The sequence below is a fragment of the Ambystoma mexicanum genome, chromosome 6q (assembly GCF_040938575.1).
Source record: "Ambystoma mexicanum isolate Mex_15411 chromosome 6q, UKY_AmexF1_1, whole genome shotgun sequence".
NCBI classification, from domain to species: domain Eukaryota; kingdom Metazoa; phylum Chordata; class Amphibia; order Caudata; family Ambystomatidae; genus Ambystoma; species Ambystoma mexicanum.
In genome coordinates this window covers 935,284,157-935,309,711 of record NC_090937.1, presented here as the reverse complement: position 1 = coordinate 935,309,711, position 25,555 = coordinate 935,284,157, and the positions used below count along the sequence as shown (strand labels likewise).

General features: G+C 45.2%; 1 long non-coding RNA gene across 1 annotated transcript in view; it reads left to right on the top strand.

Moving 5' to 3' along the window:
• LOC138516380 (uncharacterized) overlaps window positions 1-24,255 on the top strand; it is a 128,035-nt gene extending 103,780 nt beyond the window's left edge. Inside the window, exons 2-3 of the long non-coding RNA XR_011282265.1 lie at window positions 23,571-23,683; window positions 24,099-24,255. This is a non-coding gene — a long non-coding RNA (uncharacterized lncRNA). The remainder of the gene's footprint in view (window positions 1-23,570; window positions 23,684-24,098) is intronic.
• The last annotated feature ends 1,300 nt before the right edge of the window (window positions 24,256-25,555 follow it).

Here is a 25,555-nt window from a genome sequence, read left to right as displayed (position 1 = left end):
AATTCTGGAGGCTGAACCTGAACCTGTTAAATCCTACCTCCCTCCGCGAGGTCATCTTACCTAGGCTCCAATCAGCATACGGAGAGGTAAGTAACAAATGGCCACTTCTTATAATCACGTCATGTCGCATATAGGTGATGTCATCATGTATCACGCTGATGACGTATTACGCTCATGACGTAACCAACTATGCCAAAAGTCTCCTCCGCACCTTAAACCACGACATGCCTTTATGAACATCTACTTATACATACATATCCATCAAGGATATACTTAAATTACTGAACAAAGTTGTGTGAAGTGTAATACCTTTTGACAATTATTGTCTACTCATCTAACCCATCCTGCATTTCTATTGATCCCCTTGCCCCCTCTTTGTTACTGTCACTTGGTCTCACCTATCCTGTGATGTCAGTTCCAACTCTGTCAAATTCTGCACTTTAGGCCCATTGATGAAATGACTATTGCCCTTCAGGAGTACAGGGATGAGTAGTGGCTAAACTGCCTACTCAGCCCATTGCCACTTAACCAGCAGTGATCCCAATCATGAAGGCGTACTAGGCACAGCCCGAAAGGTACGCCAGCTTCACCTTGTGTGGTAGCGCAGGCTGAGGTCAGGCTATATCTTGGGGAAAGGTGTGGGCCAACCTTCCCCCTCTGCCTACCCTAATTCCAACCCCTTCTCATGTCTGCTGGTTTCAAAAGCACTTCAGTGATTAGCACCTTAGTATGAGGCTGTTTTTTTTTAGTCAGTGCTACCCTTAAAGCATCATTCCCAGAAGCCCTTGTGTGGGAAATGTCCAGACCTGGGAAAAGGCGCATCCTTTCCTGCTGAAGAATCAAAGGAAGCAGCATCCTGGCTATTATTGCACAAGACAACTGTGGAGAGCTTAGCCGCCAATACACATCAGCCCAGTTTCATCTAAGACCCTCTCACAGAGCTGAGATCAATGTTAATATCAGATTATTGTGGCTTGTAATTATGTTTCTTATCAGTCACCATACCACAACCAGGCACTACTTATTTTAGAGGCTGATCAAGGCAATTATTATCATTTAAATCAGAGGTGCAAAAATGACATTGAAACTTCTGCCTTCTGTGACTTTGTGTCCCACCAGATGTCAGAGATGCACATGTGACCTTTGAGCCTGATCTGTGCAACAGGAGAGATGATGTTCGCATGTCATCATGTCAGTAGACTGGTTACTGCAAGACAGCTGTGTGCACTACAATTTGGCATGGGGCATTTTGAAAGGAAGTCTGGTTAGCAGGCCTCCTTTTTTGGGAAGCAAAATTACCTACAATAATTTAATAAAGTAAAAATGTAAAAAGTCAGGGCTTCCACACCCTCGCAATTGTCAACCCGTCACAGCCTCCTAACCTAACATGGAAAATTTAGAAGTAAGGACCCATACTTTGATATTGATATTGATATTTTATTTCTATCGCACTCGTACACACGTGTTTCAGAGCGCGACAAAGCAAGGGAGGTGAACAGGGGAGAACAAAACAGCGATCTTACTAGGCCCAGTGACATTGAGAATGTGCAATACATAGGAGAGGGGGAGGGGAAAAGTGCATGGAAGGGGGGAAGTGGAAAGTGCGAAGCAGAGGAGAAACAGATCAATAATAATAAATAAATAAATAAATAATAAAGGCACAAACAGTGGTAGTGCAGCCAGCAATTTGCAAGTGCTAGGTTTAAGGCAGCAGACAGGGTAGGTCTGATAAGTGCAGGAAGAAAACAGGTGGTCTGTATGGGTACAGATACAGAACCCAGTGCAAGGGGTGGTCCAGAGGCAGTGCGGGAGGGTAGCAGGTTGAGCAAGTACCTGGGCCCGGAGGACAGAGGGTGGCCAGGTGCACGGTGCCAAGAGAGAACAGATCAGCAGGGGAGAGGGGGAGCGAAGGCAGAAGAAAAGAGGAAGGTCTTGAGGTGCTTCCGGAACCAGAGATGGTTCTCAAGTTTTGGAGTGGCAGGGAGGCTGTTCTAGAGGGAAGCCCCAGCCGACGACAGAGCTCTACCCCAGCTCATTTCTTTGAAAAACGACTGACCCTGAGGGAGTTAGAGGTAGAGAAGTGAAGAGCTCGAGAGGGGAGGTGTTTGTGGAGGGATAGCTGAAGGTATTTTGGACCTAGGCCCCAGAAAGACTTGTGGACAATGCAGAGGGTTTTGAATTTAATCCTTGCATCCACTGGGAGCCAATGGAGAGATTTCAGAGCTGGAGAGATACTATCCCAGGGCTCGAGGCCAAGGACAAGTCTCGCAGTCCTGTTCTGGATTAGTTGCAGAGGGCGGAGAGTAGAGGCAGGTAGATTTAGAAAGAGGCTGTTACAATAGTCCAACCTAGAGAGAACCAGAGCTTCTGGGGAAGGAGAGGAAAGGCAGAGTACCTTTGAGGAGGTGCAGTTGGAAGTTTGACTTTTTAGAGACCTAAGAGATGTGGGCGGAGAAGGAAAGGGTGGAGTCAAAGATGACCCGGGGTTCTTAGCCTCGCAGGTGGGGGTAGGAGGAGGGCCATGGGAAGCCGGCCAAAGAGTGAGGAGAAAGGATGGTGAAGGTGTGCCGATGAGGAGAATCTCTGTCTTGCTGCCATTCAGACAAAGATAATTGGTGGCACACCAATCTTGAATGGCGGTTAGGCAATCAGAGATGAGAGAGGGAGAGGAGCCTGAAAATTAGTTGAGTGTCATCAGCGTAGCACTGGAAATGTGAGCAGAAAATGACAATGCAGTGGGCAAGAATTGCCAGGTATTGGTTGAAAAGTCAGGGCGAGAGGTTAGACCCCTGGGGAACACCACAGGTAGAGAGGAAGATAGATGATAGGAAGGACCCAAGTTGGACCTGGGAATGTCGATCAGAGAGGAAAGAGGTCAGCCAGGCCAGAGCCTGATCAGTGATACCCAGGTTTTTACGGAGACGGTTGAGCAGGATGGTATGGTTGACCGTGTCAAAGGCAGAAGAGAGATCGAGGAGGATGAGGACAGAGGTAATGTTAGAGTCAAGAGGTCGGAGAGCAGGTCGGAGAGCAGATCTTCACGGATGTTCAGGAGAGCAGTTTCAGTGCTTCTGGCAACTCTGAAGCCAGACTGGTGGTCATGGAGACAGCCAACAGAATTGGAATGAAGGTTAAGCTGAGAGTTGGCCAACTTTTCCAGGAGTTTGCCCAGAAAGGGAGTAATGGAAATTGGGCGATAGTAAGCTGGACAAGAAGGATCAGCTGTGTGTTTTTTTAGAAGAGGGTGCTCAAGGGAGTGCTTCAGATGGGAGGGAAAGGATCCTGAGGCAAAGGAGTGGTTGCAAAAATCAGCAAGGGCCGGAGCGAGGGTGTCAATGTGGTCCTTGATGGTTTTAGAGGAGCAGGGAGGAACCTGTTTTGACGAGGCTTTCATAGATCGGACTTGTCTAGCGACCTCATCAGGGGAGAAAAGAGGAAAGGACAAGAAGGATGGTGGGAGGTGGCTAAAGGAGGGTCAGCAAGCACAGATGGAGAGGGGAGGGGTGGGTGTGGAGAGGGTGGACAGGATGTCCTTGTTTTTTTAATGAAGTGAGAGGCAAGGGCATTTCAAAGAGCCTATGAGGCAACTGGAGAGGTAGAGATTGCAGCAGGGTTGGCCAGCTCCTTGCAGATTTTAAAGAGTAAAGCCGAATTGTTAGATGCTGCAGAGACACAAGTTTGAATGTGGACTCTCTTCTTGATGAGGACAGAGAGTCTGTATTGCCTTTGTAGCAGGCAACAGGCCAGTTTGTCAGAAGATGAACAGGAAGCCCTCCAGTTCCTCTCAGCTGCCCTACACTTACGTTTAAGTGTAGCTAGGTCAGAGTCATACCAGGAATTGCACTTGGCTTTGGACTTCAAATGGATCCTCATGACAGGGGCAAGAGCATCAAGAGTATCAGAAATTGAAGAGTAGAGCAGAGACAGGGCTGTGTCAGGATGTGAAACAGCCAGAGGTGGAGGGGGCGAGAGAAAGTGGCGGCAAAAGCCTCAACTGACACACGCTTCATGGGCTGGATGTCTGAGAAGGTAGGTGGATGGCAGTGTTGGGGTAGGCCTGGCTTGGGGGTAAGGGAGGGAGAGATCAGAAGAGAGGAGTGAGTGATCGCTACAGGAGAGAGGAGTTGTCAGAGGGATGGAGAGAGGGAGGTCAGAGGAGATAAAGACATTGAGTGTGTGCCCTGCAGAGTGAGTCGGGCCAGAGGGGAGGATGGACAGGTAGAGGGAGTCCCAGAGGTCACGGAAGAGTACAGATGAGGAACAATGAGAGTATAAATGTATATTGAGGTCACCGAGGAGGAGGAGATGAGTGGTAGAGGCCAGGAGGGAGGATGAGAGGTCCTCCCACTCAGAGAGAAATTAGGTGATTTGACCAGGAGGCCGGTAGATGGTAGCCACGGTAAGAGAATATACTCTATATACTTAGAGATGTAGTTTAAATCTTATTAGGATACATCATATGAACATTGTATCTTGGTGCCAAAGTAAAGTTGAAACCAGTGAAAATGCAGCCTGAAGGCTGAAACATGCGACTGGGGTTGCTGTTTGTACTCTTGTTCAGAGGAGAATTGTCTAGTATTTTGGTGCTGGACTGCCCAGAAGGGTGGGACAAGACTGATATGCAAATGGAAATGTCTTCTCTATGAAAGATACAGTGATCTAAAATGTGGTTGTAGACCCTCACGAGTGGACACCTAACCATAGGACAGGTGATTTGGCCATGTTCGTTCTCTGTAGAGGGGCTCCCAGACCTTTGTATATATATTTAGGGACTTGGGGTTTCACCTTAACTTACCCAGAGTAATCCAGACGTGGACTTCTTGCTCACTGTGTTTAGAGAGGCCCAGCTTTACCTCACTAATGAGGTCAACAAGGCTGAAACACATGTCTGGGTTTGGTGTTGGCACTCTTGTTTAGAGGAGAATTGCCTACCCTTTTGGTGCTGGACTGCCCAGAAGGGTGGGACCAGACTGATATGCAAATGTATATTTCTTCTTGGTACATGTGATTGTAGACCCTCCCTTTTTTGGCCTTGTCCGTTCTCATTAGCGGGGCTCCCAAACCTTTGTATATTGCTAATATAAGCACATCCTCTTCCTGTTACCCCCTCCCTAAACCACTCTGCCTGCCTTACCACGATGCTCCTCGACTGCATATTTGTAAATTGTATCTATGTATATATTTTCCCATCTCCAAAATGTATACTATATGTTGGTATGCCCCACTGTTACAAATGACTCACTTCTTAAGTACCTATGCATTCCCCTCTACTACCTGACCTAGCTGCACCAATATAATCAATGAAGCTTTGTAAAGGTAGGATGTGAACGGACTGCCTCCAGCTGCTGTAATTTTGCTCTTGGTATGAAACATTTGGTTTAAGCCTCTGACAGACCAACCAAATAAGCACAAATAAAAAAGTATTTCAAGTGATTTTGATAGCATAGACATCTCCTCTGGCAGATGGTCAGTTATCAAATGAACTTTCTTGTGTTAGCATACTCTAATGTGAGTTGGCCTGCAGTTATGTGGTTAGATCTCCTTTTCAAAGTCCTCGGAGCATAAATAAAGGTGCTAAAAAAGCTTAATGGTCTTACTCCTGTCTTAAAACCTGTATTTACACTCTGGGGGTTTTTTGTGCTTTTTGAAGGTGGAGATATGGCACGGAACGAGAATTGCATTTCCGCTTCTCTTATACCTTTCTCCATAATAAAACACTTGGTTTTACTACAGCATGACGTTTTCATGCCGGTTTAAAACCAATAAATACACATGGAATCAAAAGCAGGCGGAATACAAAGGAATCCACGCAAATGCTGTCTTCCATGAGTAAATAGAAGGTGGAGTTATATCACTTTGCACTGCATAGGTCAAAAACAAAGGTGCACACGAGATTACGCCTACATTTACAGGTTCGTTTTTCACTTCAGAGTGCAAATTATGAACATTTCCTGGTGGCTACCCGTTTACACCTACATTCAAATGTAACAGTTCCCCTCCGGGATATTTACGCCCGGTAGGAAAAAGACCCCCATGGTGTTATTAATAGTTCCCCTCCGGGCAATTTACCCGGGAGAAAAAAGACCCCCATTGTGTTATTATCAAGGATACAAGTATATTATTTTTTGGTGGTGGTTGAGCATGTAGTGAGATTTTCAGTTTCCTATGTAAATGCATTTATGTAGACATTGGTATGCTAACTTTTATTCCAAATTTTATAGAATCTGTGCTGGGTGAATACAGCTGTACGACGGATTTCTTTTCAATTAGCTGCAACTTTTTTTTCGACCTTTCATTTATTCCTCTGGTGCACTCATAGCTGTTTTGACTGCCACGCGAAAAGGATACATTTGACAATGAGGTCTTCTCTCTATGAGACAAAGCTGCCTGGGAAAATGGGATTTAAGTGTCTAGGAAACAAGATTAGCCTCCTCCACTTGATCTTTAGTGAAATGGAGACGTTTCACAGCTGACAGCTTCTAAGGAGTTCGAATTTGTTTCTTGCATTACTGATTTGGAGAGCAGAGGGCAAGGGCCCTGGTCTCCCCTAATTGTTGCCTGGTCCCGTTGAGTCGATTCCCACGTGGGAACGTCCACTGCATGACATTACAAAGCCGAGCGGATTCCTTTGATAGCCTGGCCCTTCATTCAAGCCCACCCCTGAAGTCTCTACTGTCCTTACTGTGTGGATTGGATGAAGTCCAATCCAGATGATTGATTACAAGTGACATTTTAAACAAATGCTTTGCAAATTGCTAAATCACATAGAATGACATCCCACACTCGGCTCCGAGTGCACCATTGCTTCCTGCTTTCCCAGAAGCTGGCAGTGCTACTGAAACGTAAACAATCATGCAAAGCAGGCGCCGAACTGGCTAATAAAATAGTGCAATAAAATCATTAATTTTACGAATTGCTGAGACCCGAATCTAGACATTACTCCGAGAAAAAAAGAAAAGAAAACAAATAGTGGTTATAGTTTAGTAGGAAAAGTAGTATTTTTTCTCAGCCTGAACACTAAATATATAGGACCCGATTCATGGAATTTTTTGCATGGTTCACAGTGACTTTGCACTGCCGACACAAACCCTGATTCATGGATCTGTGCAAACTGTATTTTTGCAGTGCAAAGTTCATTTTGTACTGCAAAATACTTTAGCGAAGGGAGAGACGAGAAAGGGTGTTCGGTAACCGTCTATACCGGCTATGTGGTTGGCATGCATTGGCTGCATTATACATTGTTAATTTTTGCATCCTTTCTCACTATTATTTCTAGCCCTCGGTCCTAGAACTTCTGGTTGGTCATGGTCCTTTTGCTTTGTTCTTCTACTTCTCCTTCAGCGTAGTCCTTCTTCATCAGAGACCTACGTTCAAGTCCTCCTCTTTTCCAGTACTTCTTTATAATCCTCCACCTTCATCATAGTCCTTTCTCACAGTACTTCTCCTCTATCGCAGTCCTTCTCTTTCAGTGCAGTCAATCCTCACAGCTCTCCTTACTCAGTCCTTCACCCTCCTAGTCCTTCTCCTTCATCCTACTTCTTCACTGACACCAAAGTAATTCAGCTTTGTCATAGTCCCATTTGTTTTGTTACAGCCCTTGTCCTTCATGACAGTCCTTCTCCTTTGTCATGGTAATTCTCTGTTGCCATAATACTTTGTCATAGTATTACTCCATCACAATCCTCTGCTTCATAGACTTCCTCGCTCGTCTTAGTCCTTGTTCATACTTCATCACTATCCTTTTGTGTCACAGTCCTACTTTATTAACAGTCCTTCATCATAGTCCTCCTTCAGCACAGTCCTTCTCCTGCAGCACAGTACTTCATCAGAGTCCTTCTCCTTCCTTCATCACACTGCTTCCCTTTTAACAGAGTCCTTCTCCTTCATCGCAGTCCTTTTTCCTTGTAACTTTCCGTATAATTTGTAATAGTCCTTCCTAATCAGACTGTCGCAGGCTCAGTCTCTCAGTTTGTCACATTCTTGCACTGGCACTCCCATATCACTTCATTTATTGTTTCTTTTTTCACCTCCATATGTCCCATTTTATCTCTATCTCTTTCGCTTTCCCTCTTGCTTGCTATTTCTATCAGGGTCTAAAACGATTCTCTCACAGGGGAGTGCAGTGCTTGCATTGTGGAATGGTTCAAGAGAAGGGTAAGATTGGAAACTAATAACAGGCCTTAAAGGAATTCTTGGGAGATCATTTGTGCAATTGCCACCTTGTGTCCCAACTTCTATGACCAGGTTTGCACTGGGGTTACTTTCAATTCAAGCTCTATAGTAATGTGGATGTCCATGTTGCATCATTATAAAGGTCTGAAACCCACAATACATTTCTTGTATTGGAATAGTTTGCACCTTGTTGAAGGCAGATCTACTAAAGTGGGTCAGGAATTATTTGATTTCTATGACGATATCCTGACTCATTTGGGGCACAACAGCTCCTCATTGTCTGCAAATTTAAAAGATAGTGACGATTAGCTTTGAAACTACGATTGACATCCTACAATTCAAACATTAAGGACGTATCTATAAGTCTTCCCATGAGTTGCTGTATTTGGAGAAGAAATGTGAAATTGTTAGAACTTATTTATACTGTGAGCAATCAGGAAGTGTCTCACTTACCAGTTCTCCGACATCTGTCATCCAGGTGGCCAGGGCACGGCCATCGCTATTGGGTCCAGACCCCGGTGGTGGACCAGTGTGGGAGGATCACCTGGATGGGTGATCCTTGGGGAGTGGGTGTGGGACACCTAATGGTGAGATGCGCTATCCCGTCCCTTTAAAACCTTTACTCCCTCTTTCCCGATCAAGCACATGAGTTTTGTAACTCCCGCCCTTCCCTGTACAAACACATAACATTCCCTTTACATACTGGGGAAAGACAAACTCGAACATGTCCTGGTGCTGTGGTCAGGCAGAGTCAGGCAATTGCCTGTTACAACTCACACTTGAATCCCCTTTACCTTCCCCACCAGGATAAAAGACAGAGCACCGGAACACACTTCGAGCCAGGCAAGGAACGAGACACAGCACATGAAGGAGCAGCCTATTCCAGATTGCATCTGAATCGAGGAAGCCAGACGGAAAGTCACAGAACGAAAGCAAGAAGGGAGAAGCCCATGAGCCATTTGACAAGTAATCGCCGGTGAGTTGAAGGCAAATGTGTGAAACCGGGCAGCGTATGGACAAAGATTACGGGCAGCAACAACGTAACCTATGAAGTCGAATGGAAAAGGCATTTGATGAAAAACGCGAATGAGAAGGGAACACCGATAATTGTTTTCTGAAATTTCAGAAGTGAACGCACAATACTAAGTAGCAGAGTGGTCCGGCACCGCCTGTGTACCCAATTGAAAGGTCTCTGCCAGAATTTATCCCGCTAACAGAGCTTATGAAATGTGAAAGAAATAGGAGTCTGAGACTAACAAAGGGGGACTCAAAGTGAAAGGATTTATGAGTAAGAAAATCAAAGTGGTCCTGCGGGGGTCCAAGTCAAATCCTTTGCACAATCGAAAGTCTTTGGTTTGTAGTGAACAGTGAAAGTGAAATAGGAGTTTGAACCTGACGGAGGGGGTCCCAAAGTGAAAGGTGAAAGTGTTGTGAATTGAGAATGGAACCATACAGAGGCCCGAGTCAGACAGAGAGAGGCCTATGGTAAATTGTAAAGTGAAAAGGGAGTCTGAGCCCAGTCAAGGCGGACTCAAAGTGGAAGAAAAAGACATTTGTTGCTTGAAAAGTAAAGTCCTGAGGAAAGGAACTTTGAACAATCTTTGTTGAACTTTTGTCTTGCAAAGGAGAAGCCTTCCTTGATTGAGAAAGAGACTTTTGGTTGCAGAGAGCTGAAATATGAACTGGAACTGTGCCCTTGTGTCTAGCTGAACAGCAATGTGTTGCAAGCCCAAGTGTACCACCTTGTCCCGTGGTGAAAACGTGGGAAATGGGGACCAACTATCCAGTCAACCTGACATATTGTTTTATGATAAACTTTTTGTTATCTACATCATTTCCCACACTGTTTATTGTTTAGAAGTAGGGATTGGCAATAGGTTTTTAGTATAGACGCTTTTATCTTGATGAAGACACTACTAGGACTGGGGTATCTTTATTTTGATGATCAGAGCTTGCTCCCATCCTTAGATTTGGGTTTAGATAGGTGTTTTTCCACCCCCCTTGAAGTTCAATAAACACCCTTGAACTGTGAGCATGTGTGTCTGTCTTCACTGTTCGATACCAAGAATTCCTTACATATGGTGTCAGGAGCAGGACGTGACTCAATTGATACTAATTGGGGAACCCTGACATTTCAGAAGCTTAGTCATCGAGCCTTCGATCCCTCGATTATTGACACTAGGCAGTCAATTGGCTTTGATATATGTAGTATAGGGAAGCTACTATTCTCCCTGGGAATAGAGGGGTGATTCACACAAACCTAGTACTAATTCCTCCTCCTGGGTGTTACATCAGGTTACCCTCGAAATCTGGTTTAGCCTGGAAATATGGTCTAGACATTTTGGCTGGAGGCATAGATCAAGATTTTAGGGGAGATGGTAAAGTTCTGATACAGAACCATGGGGACAATCCTTTTGAGGTACGACCTGGAGACAAAATTGCCCAGGGAATTCCTGAAAAAGCTCAATTTCCACGCACTGCGGAAGAAAAGGTAGTGGAAGAAACTGAGAGCGGTGAGAGGGATTTTGGAGAGGCAGACAAAGAAACCAACATCCGTCCCACTAGAGACGACAAAGCAACTCTCTCCACGACTTTGCGTTTGCCCAACAAAACAATCCCATACTGGCTGAAGCCTTTGCACAGTCTGAGGAGGATGGGCTGAATAAAGGAAGTTATTTTTTTTCTTAAAACAAGGCTTGCTTTATCAGAGAGACACCACCGGGAACAGAATAGTTAGGACCCAACTGGTAATACCCAAATCCCATAAGAGAATTGTGTTGGAGATCAACACTCCCATTTAATAGGAGGTAATCTGGGACAGGTTAAAACTCAGGTCCACATTAGCGGAAAGTTCTATTGGCCAGGTATTCATGCAGACACAAAGAACTTTGTCCAATCATGCGAGATATGTCAAAAGACCAGTGCACTTATCCCCTTACCAGCCCCACTGAATCCTCTGCTTCTAATAGAAATGCTCTTTTTCGAATAGGTATGAACAACGTAGGGCCTCTAGAGACTTTGAAACTGGGAAACAAGTACATCTTAGTGATCATGGACTATGCCATTAGATACCCTGAAGCTTTCCTGCTGGGAAATAGCACTACTCAACAAATCAATAAAACACCTAGTTCTTTTTTCTCACGTGTAGGCTTCTCTAAGGAAATCCTCACAGATTAGAGGACTAACTTCATCATAGGTTGATGGGAGAGATAAATGAGCTATTACATATAACTACTCTATGCACCTCTGTTTACCATCCTCAAACTGATTGATTAGTGGAGAGATTCAATAAAACCCTAAAAACCATGCTGAGGAAATTAGTTGGCAAAGATCTAAAGGATTGGGACCACATGATACCTTGGGCCCTGTTTGCAGTGAGGAAGACTCCCCAAGCATCTACCGGGTTCTCTCCTTTTGAATTACTCTACAGCAGGGAATCTTGAAATGTTCTCGATATGCTCAGAGAGACGTGAGAGGAAAGAGAGGAAACAACAATACTCCTATCTCAGACCACCACACGATTGCGAGAGCATATGACCGTAATAAGAACCTTGGTGCAGACATACATGGAGAAACCCCAAGCCCAGCAAAAACAGGCTTATGATAAAAGGGTGAATCTCCGCTCTTTCTCAATAGGCCAGAAGGTGCTAATTCTCATACTCACATCTAAGAATAAGCTTATCTCCAAGTGGCAGGGACCATATGAGATAATATAGCGTACTGGTAACTGCACTTACCTACTGGCCCAGTCAGATAAGAAACAGAAAACACATGTTTACCATGTTAACCTCTGACCACAAAAGTGATGGGTGGAAGGTTTTGAATGAATCTAAACCACTGGCAATTGCTCTGGGCAACCTTCCACACCACAGTTTTTTAGCCCGTCTGCGCCATTGCAAAAGGGGACCAGCCATGTGCAAATCAGTCATCAGCTGCCGCCAGTGAAGGTAGCAGCCCAGCCCAAACTGCTAGGCCAGGTCCCCTCTGCACAGAAAACCAAGCAACCCCAGACATGTTTCGGCCTTGTTGGACTTCCTTAGTGAGGTGCAGCCTGGTTCTCTGTGGCGCAGCGAGCAAGGGACCCACGTCTGGACATGCCCTCTCTCACACGGAGAAGCAAACTGACCACAAAAGTGATGGGTGGATGGTTTCGAATGAGTCTAAACCACTGGCAATTGCTCTGGGCAACCTTCCACACCACCGTTTTTAAGCCCGTCTGCACCATTGCAAAAGGGGACCAGCCATGTGCAAATCAGTCAGCAGCTGCCGCCACCGAAGGTAGCAGCCCAGCCCGAACTGCTAGGCCAGGTCCCCTCTGCACAGAAAACCAAGCAACCCCAGACATGTTTCGGCCTTGTTGGACCTCCTCAATGAGGTGCAGCCTGGTTCCCTGTGGCGCTGCGAGCAAGGGACCCACGTCTGGGCATGCCCTCTCTCACAAGGAGAAACAAACTGACCACAAAAGTGATGGGTGGAAAGTTTTGAATGAATCTAAACCACTGGCAATTGCTCTGGGCAACCTTCCACACCACTGTTTTTTAGCCCATCTGCGCCATCGCAAAAGGGGACCAGCCATGTGCAAATCAGTCAGCAGCTGTCACCACCGAAGGTAGCAGCCCAGCCCGAACTGCTAGGCCAGGTCCCCTCTGCCCAGAAAACCAAGCAACCCCAGACATGTTTCGGCCTTGTTGGACCTCCTCAGTGAGGTGCAGCCTGGTTCCCTGTGGCGCAGCAAGCAAGGGACCCACGTCTGAGCACGCTCTCTCTCACAAGGAGAAACAAACTGACCACAAAAGTGATGGGTGGAAGGTTTTGAATGAATCTAAACCACTGGCAATTGCTCTGGGCAACCTTCCACACCCCTGTTTTTGCAAAAGGGGACCAGTCATGTGCAAAAATATTTATTCTAAACCTTCCAGCCATCAACTCTTTTGTTTTGCTATTGTCACCCCGAGTGGGAAGGGTATGCCCAGACGTGGGTCCCTTGCCTGCTGGGCCTAGAGACCCAAGCTACTTCTCACTGATGACGCCCAACAAGGCTGAAACATGTCTGGGGATGCTTGTGGTCTCGTGCAAAGGGGATGTGACCTAGCAGTTCGGGCTGGACTCCCCCTTTGGGGGTGGGACCAAGCCTGATTTGCATATGGTTTTTCCCCTTTTGTAATGGCTTGGCAGGTGAAGAACGATGGTCTGGAGGGTTGCCCAGAGCAATGCCAGAGGTCAAGATTTATTCTAAACCTTCCAGCCATCAACTCTTTTTTTTTGCTACCATGTTAACCTCTGCAAGGAATGTAAAGAAAGTGTAAATATTATTCCTCAAGAGTTGTTGGAAGAGAAAATGATGATCTAGCCTACCTTATTAACTATTTTTTGGATGTGTTCAGTGAGAAGCCTGGTAGAGTACAGGCCACTTATCATTATATCAACACCCCGAAGGGAAAGGTAGTCCACCTTAAGCCTTACCAACTCCCAGAAGGCTGGAAAAAGATAGTAATCGATGAGGTTAAAACCATATTGCAAGATAATATTATTGAACCTTCTACTAGTCCTTGGTCATGCCCTATCATGCTAGTAAAAAAAAGACCAATCGTGGTGGTTTCGTATTGATTTCAGACAGGTGAATGCAATCTCGGCATTTAACGCCTATCCCAGACCTCAAAAGGACGACCTGATTGAGAAGCTAGATAGCGCGTTATATGTATCAACCTAGACTTGACAAAAGGCTATTGGCAAATGCCAATATATGGGCCCTATATAGAGAAAACTGCCTTTTCAACCACTATTGGATTATTAATATTAGTTCTTCTCCCTGAGTTGAAGGCAACTGTGTGACACCAAACTGCATATGAACAAAGGTTACGGGCGGCAACAACCTGTACTATGAAGTTGAATGGAAAAGGCGTTTGATGACAGACGGAAATAAAAAGGGAAAGCCGATAATTGTTTTCTGAACTTTCAGAAGTGAACGCACAATACTAAGTAGCAGAATGGTCTGGCACCGCATGTGTGCCCGATCTAAAGTCTCTGCATGAATATATCCATCTAGCAGAACTTATGAACTGGGAAAGAAATAGGAGTCTGAGCCCGGCGGAGGGGGAATCAAAGTGAAAGGATTTATGAGGAAGAGAATCAAAGTGGTCCTGCAGGGTTTTGAGTCAAATCCTTTGCACAATTGAAAGTCTTCGGTATGTAGTGAACTGTGAAAGTGAAATAGGAGTCTGAGCCCGACGGAGAGGACTCATAGTGAAAGGTGAAAGTGGTATGAATTGAGAACGGAACCATACAGAGGCCCAAGTCAGACGAAGAGGGGCCTATGGTAAATTGTAAAGTGAAAAGGGAGTCTGAGTCCAGTTGAGGGGGACTCAAAGTGGAAGTAAATGATTTTTGTTGCTCTAAAAGTAAACAACTGAGGAAAGGAACTTTCAACACTCTTTGTTGAGCTGGGAGAAGCCTTCCTTGATTGAGCAAGAGACTTTTGGTTGCAGAGAGCTGATATATGAGCTGGAACCGTGCCCTTATGCCTAGTCGAACTGAAGTGTGTTCGAAGCCCAAGTTTATCACCTTGTCCCGTGGTGAAAACGGGGGCAAAGGGAACCAACTACCCAATCATTCTGACATATGTTTTCATGACACCCTTTTTGGTATCTACATCATTTCCCACACTGTTTATTGTTTAGAAGTAGCGATTGGCAATAGGTTTTTTAGTATAGGCCGTTTTATTTTGACGAAGACACTACTAGGACTGTCTTATCTTTATTGTCATGGTCGTACCTTGATCCCATAATTAGATTCAATAAACACCCTTGAACTGTGAGCACTTGTGTCTGTCTTCACTGTTTGATACCATGCCTTCCTTACAATACAAATTCCCAAGTGCACGAATAAGACACTCCTTCACGAAATTTCATTTTAATCTGCTGCCAACCATTGAAGGCGTGTGCCTGAGATTGAACTTTGACCACAAAACTTGCATTTGTCAAATATGCAGAGATAGGGACCAAACATAGACCCTTTAATATCTGGTGGAGACTTGTAAAGCTTTGGTTCCACTAAGGATCTTATAATTTGATCATGTTTCACAAAATAAACAGACAGTATTTCCTGATGAATTTTGGTATAGGTTAAAATACAGAACCCAGGTCTCCTTGGTTATGACCATGTTTTAGATTGTTGTCTTCTTCTGTGTCTGCTGAATATGGGTTTGTACTAAATTAAATTAATTTGTTATTATGATATATATTTAACTGATTCTGGTATTGGTTTTGTTACTGTATTGTTTATATGCTTAAATTGTAAACAGTTAAAGGTTTATCGTAAATCAAGGTACCATGAATATAAAAAAATACCTTTCTACATTTTGAAAGTGGGAGACTTACATTCTGGCAGTGTTTGAGCTGTGCATGGACGTTATGATCTGTTAGTGAACATGAGACCTGAAAGCAAGGACTCAGTAGAGCAACTGCTTAAGATGTCCCAGAGGTACCTGGTAAGGGATGAATGCTTTTTTAAAAATTAGTTATAATTGGCATCTTTACATGAATTTGATGCCCTCTTTGCATGGGCTTGAATGCTCAACAGATCCTGGATTTTGGTACGACACCATATTTTTGATGCAAACAATAGTTATAAACCTGTGTATGCTTTTCTACACATGATGGGGCCTCATTATGAGATTTGCGGTAAAAAGCAAACCTTACCGGCATGGAGGTAATACCGCAACCGGGTAGCACTGACGATGCCGCTAACAGTGGGCAATTACGAGAATGCGTGCACACGCGTAGCGGCATGCCGGTATTGTCTGTACTGGCATGCCGCAAATGACCCTAAAACCCCCATTAGTGGCATCATGCAAAGCGCTGACACCCCCTCCGCCTTCGTCCACCCCTAAATAATGGGCACCGGCAATAATGGGTCCGGCAATACCAGAACCAGAAGTAACGTCATCGCGCCAGACCGGGAAATGCTGCAATCCATTGCAATCATCGAGACACAGGACCTGGTTCCACACAACACCAGCTACATATCCAGCTACACCTTCAGCACAATGCCAAAGGCATTTAAAAAAGGAGCATCCCGCCAGCGAAAGGAGCGCTTCTCTGAGGACGAGTTAAACATGCTGGCAGACACTCTGGCCCAGAATGTAGACGTAGTCTTTGCATCAGACCTGAGGTGAGTTGTGCAGCTAAAGAAAAAAGAAATATGGGAGGAAGTGGCCCGGAAGGTCAGTGCAGTCAGCACCACCCCCCGCACAGTCAAGGATGTCAAAAAAAGCTGGGATGACCTGCGCCTCCATGTGCGCAATATCCTTTCTGCAAATCGGAGCCAGGGACTGGCTACAGGCGGCGGGCCCAACTCCCCCATAAAGCTCACCTGATGGGAAGAAACATGTGCAAGCACCATTGGCATGGAGGCCATTGGGGGAGTGGGAGACATGGAGCGTGGAGTGCCGTCATCGGCAGATGGAGGTGAGTGTCCACACAAACCACTGGAATGCAAAGTATGATGACGGGCCACAAATGTGACAGGGACAGAAGCCAATGCATGGGCCATCTCACACACACATGGACACATCCCTGCCTAGATGCTGTCCCCAGCACCGTCACATCTGCATGCATGCAGCATGCCAATGCCATACCTGAGACACACCTCACAAACAGCGAAATAGCATGTGTCACAATGCATGCAGTCCACAACACAAAGGCATGTCACACAGCATACACCACCTTACACATGTGTGAACCAGACGTATGCCTGAATAACCCCCCCATATAGCAATCAACCTGTATGTCACAACTCCAAGACAGCAAATCATCAAATGTGTACAACTGTTATAATACCAATGTATGCATGATGCACGTACAACCATCACTGATGCCGTCCCTCTCTCGGTCCCCCACAGGCTCAGATTCTGACGGCGACGCTGAGGACACTGCTGCACAGGCCACAATTCCATCAAAGAAGGCCAGTGGCAGGGAAAACGGCAACAGGCCTTCCACATCCAAGGGCCTAGGCAAGCAACAATAGCCACCGAAGGCAAAGCCGACACAGGATGGCAAAGCTTAGGGGCGGCAAAGAACAGCCGCAATACCAACAGTGGCTATACCGGTGGAATCCACTGAACCTGAGCCAGTGGCAGATGGGACCCTGTCTGCTGCAAATAGCTCCGTAGGGGAGGCAGCTACCACAGTGCCCCAGAGTGGTGGTGAAGAACAGTGCCAGGGTGAAGTATGTGTCGCTGAGGACGACAACCTATCAACGGAAGTGGTAGGCACACCCAGCCCAGGGCAAACACCCCAGCACACCCCAATGAGCACTCCCAATAGCACCACGCTCGACCAGTCTGGAGAGGTAATACCAGAGGCCTGAAGCCCCAAAGAGGACCCACCTGCATTAGGCCCCTTGGCAGATGCCCCATCCACCTCAGAAGGGGTCTGGGACAAATGGAGGGCCAGCAGCAGGAGCTGACAGGGCTCGTGAAACAGTACGTCACATGTGGTGCCCTGACAAGGCAGGAGGCATTTGAGAACACTGCGGCCATGAAAGGGGCCATTGAGTCAAGCACCATGTGCATATGTGAGGAGCTGTCAGCAGTGAGGCAGGTCCTGGCCAGATTGCCAATGCCTTGGAGGCTCAGCGTCCTGCCCTGACAGAGGAACATCCGGGCACTGGGTCATCATCCAGCTCCACACAGACGAGCCCCCTGCACAGGTCTTCGCGCACCACGCGGCGCACTGACATGCTGCCCCCGGAGGCCACAGAGGACACAAGTAGCAGGGACAGCCTGCATGTGTGAACTAATTTAGACTCATGTTGCATACCATTGTACACCATGTGTGGGGAAGTTGCGGGGGGAGGGGCAGGGTGAGGCGGTGTGTGGGAGAGTTGTGGGGGGAGGGGGGAGGAGTGTATGGGGGAGTCGTGGGGGGAGGAGGTGGGGGGAGTGGGTGTGTGGGAGAGTTGTGGGAGGAGGAGGGGGTGGGTGTGTGTGTGAGGTGGAGGGTTAAAGCACTTTGTTCATATTACCCTTTCAATACACCCGTTGTGTACCAACAAATCACATGACTGCACATTGCTTATTGTTTATGTGTGCTTTATTGGTTTACAGTGCACAGTGTCCATGTACCCCCACACCCAGTGGCCAGAGTCCCACATCCATGGCATGCTCTGCATCCATGTGTATTAGAAATATTGGCCTATCACAGACTGGCGCACAGCACGTCCCTCCTGTGCATCGCCACCTGGCTGATGTGCAACCCCTTCTTCTTCATCATCTTCATCCTCACCTGGTCGTTGCTGTTGAATGTCAGGGGGCAGAGGCATGTTCCATCGGATGCACATGTTGATGATCTTGGCCACCTTCTCATGCCCGTACAGGAGTGCCCCACCCGACCTGCTGAGGTAGCGAAACCGTGCCTTCAACAGGCCAAAGATCTGCTCGATCACCACACAGGTACGGGTATGGGCCCGATTGTAGACCTCTTCGTGCCTGTTCTGCGGGTTCCAGACAGGGGTGAGGAGCCACGGCTTCAAGGGATAGCCAGCATCACCTGCATGGGTGCAAAGTAAGGTATGTGTGAATCAATTCCTAACATGACATCTGTACTTATCACTCTCATGCCTGCAGATATTTTTTGTTCACATGCACATGTCCCTGGATTTATGCACACATTTTAACTTGCCACAATGTGTGTTGTCCTATGGTCTACAGGCGTGGGTTGCTTTGTCCAGATGATCCAGGGTGTCCACTTCCTTGCTGGTGTTCATGCACTGTGGATGCCTACCGCTGTATTTGCTATCATCTATGTGATGTGGAGTGATTCATATGTTTTTTTACTAGCAGCATTGGCACAAGTCTCATCATGATTAGTCATTCAGCGATTTATTATTCCCATGGTGACATGCAGCACTACTGTGGTGGTGGGCCAGGGAAAAGTAGCGAATTCCCTTGGTGGAATTGATTTGTGCACACTCATGGATGCATGTCCTGTGTTGTGTTTTCCTGTGGTCATTTACAGTGTGCATATTCACAGCATGTTGCTGCATTGTGTTACCGAAGGTACGGTCTGATGATGTGCAGTGGACGTGTTGTGGGATGTGGGCTGGTTGCAAGTCAGGCATATCGTCATTGGTGTGCAGCTTCCATCATTTCTATGAGGTTTAGGTGTCATGTTCAGTTTGGGATGCTTTGGAGCACAGTGTTTTGCAGTATGGGCATTGTCCAGTCACCACCCCAATCACACCCGGGTGGTGTGTGCCTGTCATGCAACTTACCAAGAAGCCAGGCACGTCGTCCAGCATGTCGCTCTATGTAGCGTGGTAGCATGGAGTTCCGCAGGACCATTGAATCATGAGTTGATCCGGGATATCAGGCACAACAATGTGTGATGAACTTGCTGGAGTCACATACCATCTGCACATTGACGGAGTGGTATAGCTTACGATTGCGGTACGCAACCTCCATGGCACGTGGGACCACCAATTCCTGGCATTGCATGGAAGCCAATTTTTTGTGTCAAGATCTCCTGGGCAGTCCGTGCTAGTGATATATAGTTGCTTGAGTGCTTCAGGAGTGCATGCAGCACTTGGTTCAGCATGCGTGAAAAAAAAGGTTGTGATATGACATGCATCTGCCCCACTGTCTGCTTGTAGGTGCCTGTGGCCAGGAAGTGGAGCACAGACACTACCTTCAGTAGAGGGGGGATGGCGGTGCATATTTCAATCAGGCTGACTATGTCGTTGTATATCATGTCCACAATGGCAGTGATGGTGTCCCGATCCAGGTGGTACAGGGTGTGGATCTGCTCAGGGGTTAGGTTGAAAGGACTGGCTCTGATGCGAGGGATTGGAGGCTGCCTGCGTGGTACCACTGGCTGCACTGGTGGGACTTGCTGCGCCTGTCTCATTCTCCTCCTGCATCTCTTCTGTGGTGCCTGTTGTAGTTGTTGCTCATGGTGTAGCAATGCAAGCATGTCCTCCAGCCCCAATATCGCAACTGCAAGTGGGATCATTTTGGTGTGGGAAGGGGTGTGGTGTGTGGGTGTGCTCCTTTTGTGCTGGGCCAGACTCCATCGCCTCTACCTGTGCTGATTGTATGCACCTGTGGCAGTTGGGAACACTGCACATTGCTGTTAGCGGGTGATACGTGATGCTGGTGATGCTGGCATCACGGTATCTCTTATTACCACCTTCGTGATGCCGGTAGTTGCATGTCCGTGTGACTTGTGATGTCCTCCTGTTAGCGGCATCCCGGTATTTCCGGCCGAAAGGGCTGCGTGCCCACGCGCATGCCTGTACGTGGGAGCACGATCTGAGCGGTGGCGCTGATACCGGTTGTCGACTCTTAATATATATGCGGTGCTGGTATTCCCTTACCAGCATCGTTTTTCCATTACCACGATTCTCGTAATGAGGCCCATGGTCTCATGTATCGTGTATATCTGCAGCATTCTATTTTGGAGTGGCAGAGTCCTCTTTTTGGCCCTGTAGTAAACAGATTGTTGTTATATGTTACACCTTTCTTTCGGATGTTGCTTACAGTCCTCAGAAATTGTGACCTGAAGATGTGTTTAACATTCTGAATGATGCCATGCTGGAAAAAACAGAGATAAAAGGTATTTAAGGACCTTTGTAGCAGGCACTGTAAGCTGTAGGCTTTGTCCCACAGCTGACATTTAACAATGTCACAAGCAATAAGTCACCTTGCAAAGCCTAGCACCTCGCCTAATGATAGTTATATGTTGATTGGTCATTCAGCTTGCATGTGCTTTGAGTTGGACTCAACGGAGGAAACATTTTGTTGTATGTAATGAAGGTTAAAATAATGTAAATGTAAATGCAATTGTATGTAAATTCAAATGAAAATGCCAAATGGAACTTATTTATGTGAACTAGGCCATATAGTCATTTCACTCTCCTGTTATAGTTAGAGAGACTCAGTTTTAAATCATGTATGCATGGTGTCAGAATGGAGCATTGAAATGTGGGTCAAAGAAGCAGTGTTTTGCTCACACGTCAGCTAACTGTAGCCTCAGCACACATTTTGCGGCCTGGCTTACCTTGCCAGAGGAAGTTTCTGTTCGTGTGTGACTGTTTCAAATGACTAGTGATAAGAGAGGGTGTGTTTTATTTTGGTAATGAATGGACATGTACGCTGGTGTCACTTGAAGGCAGCAGGAGTATCCTTGGAGGACCAAGGCATGCCTGTCTCCCCATGGCGGTCTATTGTGATAATTGGAAGTGAAATCCTTCCTAATGAAGGCATACAATCTGGATGTATCAGAATCTAAGTGTTAGAAAACCTATGTAGCTTGTTTGCTGGGGTAGGGAGCGCAACACAACTTTGGGATTGTTCGGAGATTGTGTGTTGTCTGTGTCTTTGTTCTCCCCGCAGTGCTACTATTACATCTTTACCAAACTACTCTCCCCAAGATATGATTTCAGTCCTGAATTTGATTTCCTCTACGACCCGCCTTTACGGGGCCATCACAAATTCATCCCAATAAATTTAAAAAACAAAGAACAACTGCAAAAGCTAAAACCTTTGGATTTTACAATGCATGCTTTATATGTCAAAAGGGCACTGGTGACATGTTAAAAAAAGCATGTTAAAACTATGTATGCATATTTAAGATAAGAAGGCACCCACATGATTACAAGTATTTTGCGGGATTTATTTCAAAATCCTGCTTGTCCGTCTCGGAAGCAGTATTTTGTATATTTCTAACAGCGAACGGGTGGGTATCTGAAAAAAATGAAAGAGTTGCTCACAGTCCTGAAATGGTTTCAGACATGCAGGACCTTCAACGCATTAATGGTTATTTTGTAAAATTGTCACAATACGGTATTCTATAAAGCTAAAGGACGAGTCAAGGTTCAATGACTAGTGATGGGAGAGCTTGTGCTTTAATTTGGCAATGAATGAACGTCTACACTGGTGTCACTTGAAGGCAGCAGGAGTATCCTTGGAGGGCCACTTCCTACATAAAAGAGCATCTGATTGACACAAGGGTCTCTTATATGTATCTCAAAGAGCTCTGGGAGGAATCTAAAGTCCCTTACAGCAATACCTAATACATGTCAAATGAACAATAGAGACGTATTCATTGTTACTCCTCTTACGAAAAGACACTGAAATGAAACAATTACTTATTCATCTGACCTTAAATAGCACACTAAATATAGGTGAGCCCTAGAGCAGGGATGTCATTTCCACAAAATGCCAGGGGTAGCAAAAGTGACATAACACGACCCTTTACCTCTGACTACATCACATGGAAGCGATGGAACATGACCTTTTACCCCTTGACAAAACAGTAAGTGGCATCATATAACATTGTTTCTAAGTAAACTATGAAAAATATGGTTATGATATCACTGTAATGTGATATACATTTCATACAATAATGGATCACCATGTGTATCGTTAAAACAGTGTGTATTGGCCCATATTACCAAATGACTATGAATGCAAACAGACGTCCAAGGCCAAATGATAATGATGTGTTTATATAGCACTTTCGCTTAAGCGCTATATATAGAAAAAATATACATACAATATCACCCAACCTGTGTTGGTACTCATTTATCAACTTCAGAAGGTTGAAATGCTGAGTTGGCCTTGCTGGGATTCGAACTTGCAACTGCAGATCACACACACATTGCAACATAGAGCGCTCAACCCAATGAGATATATTACCAGCTACAGCTATATTACCGCTACAACTATAGTAAAATGAGCATTTACATGTCTGAATATTCTCAAAGACAGAAAGCAAATTACACTCTGTAGTGGATACCATTAAACTGGCAACTGAGATTTAACTGAAGGCCAGTTCATCTGCAGGTCTGGTGCAAAGTTGGTCACATATGAAGCCTGCATGCATCTACTTTTCAGGCTTCAGAGGTTGGCAAAATACATACCATCGGGAAGGTTCATAACTGTGTATTAAAGAATTTAGAGTAGCACAGGGAAAGCAGTGCAGTCACACGGCATGCCGTACTCTGGGCACTCGTTACCTCATACATGCAAACAAACATCCTGAACAGCATGCCATGGAAATAGGAAAGATAGAGACCTTACAACAAAGCATTAATGTGACTAAATGAAATCAAGGGCCACTTTATGTGTTATGGTCAAACATTTCTACGCGGCACACAAGCTTTTATGGGGAAGGGACTATATTTAAACCAGTCCCGTAGTTTGTCCTCTATTCGTTGTGACTGGTGTGGATCCACGATTGAGGATGGTGCTAACTCGGTAAGATTCATGGTGGGGTTATACTCGACAACGGGGTGATGCAGTCCAGTTGAATCTTGACAATTGAGTCTGTGTGCTGTGTTTTGCCGACATCATAGACGGCAGCGTTTTTATCCGCTGTTTGTAGTGTTTTCTCTCACAGTTCTGACAGGACCACAACAACATGCAAGACACGTATGAGAAACACTGACAGTTTCTACAATACCGAGGACCACAGCAACTTTTGAGTTGTTGCGTTCGATACATTATTTACAAGTAAGCCTGATGTTTGTATTACTAATGGTGGATTGGTATCTAGGCAACCAGTAATTATCTTGGAGCAATTATTCTATAGAGATCTCAGGAAGTATTGACGGACTGTTGCCGTGTCTATTGATTTTTCAGTCGCTACACGGCTAAGATAAGGACTCATGAATAGTGATGTATCACCAGCCCATGCCGACGATTCCGGTCCATTAACCATTATGAACCCACTACTGTGATTTATCTTGTTCTAGTGACCATTGTTAGTGTGAGTTATTGATCCCTGGAAACTACATTTGATTTTTGCTCCATGCTTTGCGCTGTACTTTTGAGGTTGATTGTTGATGAACTTATAAGAGGCTACTCTAATTGACCGTTCTCTTATATATTTTTTCTCTCACTTTCTCCTCTTTCCCTTGTTGTTTAGGGTGTTTTGTCTTTGTTACGGTCTTCTGTTTTGTCTGGCTGCTCACCATTCATCACTTCCCTTCTCTTGGACATTCTGTGGTTTGGATGACATCATTCCAGTACTGGGACGAAATTTATATTCCTCATATCCCACCCAGCAAGACAAATGAATTGTATGCAAGGTGAGTGTGAATCCATTGACTAGGTCCTTTGACCATGTGCCCATGACTCAGTTAGAGGGTCATGTTGAGCTAACAGAACTTTTAATAATTATAGTTTAGTAACAGTATGTGTCTTTTAATTATGTAGGTGAGATCTAAGGTACATGACAAAGTTGTATAGCAAATTTTAAGAACTGCTACCAGCTGAATACTTTTATGTCACCCAACCCTTGACGAATTTCCACTCAGTTGAAGATTGCGGCAGATATTGAAAGAAACATGTTGGGTTTTTGTGTTTAAATTTAGGAATTACGACCTAATATTAACAGTTACCAACTAGGTTTGTTCAGTTAGGCAACTTTTGTATTTAACTGTATTTTGCTTTTCTGGAGTATGTTTATTTTTTGTTATTAGTTAAATTTAATTGGAAACTCCTTGTTTGCTTTATTATTTTTTATTTACCATTCATTTTGTTTGATTTAACCTCAGTGATTGTTTGGTATGGTGATGCCAATTAAATGATGAGTGCATGAGAGTTTTCCTTTAGGTGTATGCAGTTTTCTTTTTCTTGTCTTTTTTGCATTAGTTGTGACATTTATTGTGTTACACATTTTTTTGATCACTACAGATGCATGGTGAACATTCATCATTGCATTTGTCATATTACATTAGAATTATGAATTTTTAAGCCTCCACTAATGGATTTTTATAAAGATGTAATACATTTTGCATATAACATTCGCAGGATATAAACTGAAATATTTCTTGTTCTAACATACTGATGCCTGGCCTTTGTTTGGCTCATATATATGAGTATGTGTTACTAATTGTGAGTCGTGTTACCTTGCATTTCACACTACAGAAACATAAGAACTCCGGCCTTCTTTGTACCCCTATATATATATTCGTGCAGGCCAGGTACGACTGGAGTTTTGCCATACCTGGTGTCCCCGTTCTTTCGTTTTTTGTGGTACTCATTTATCAACCTCAGAAGGTTGAAATGCTGATTTGGCCTTACTGGGATTCGAACCTGCAACTGCAGATCACACACATATTGCAACATAGAGCTCTCAACCCAATGAGTTATATTACCAGCTATAGCTATATTACCGCTATAGCTAAAGTAAAATGAGCATTCACATGCCTGAATGTTTTCAAAGTCAGAAAGCAAGTTACACTCTGTAGTGGATTCCATTAAACTGGTAACTGAGATTTAACAGATGGCCAGTTCATCTGCAGGTCTAGTGCAAAGTTGGTCAAATATGAAGCCTGCGTGCATCTAGTTTACAGGCTTCAGAGGTTGGCAAAATGCATA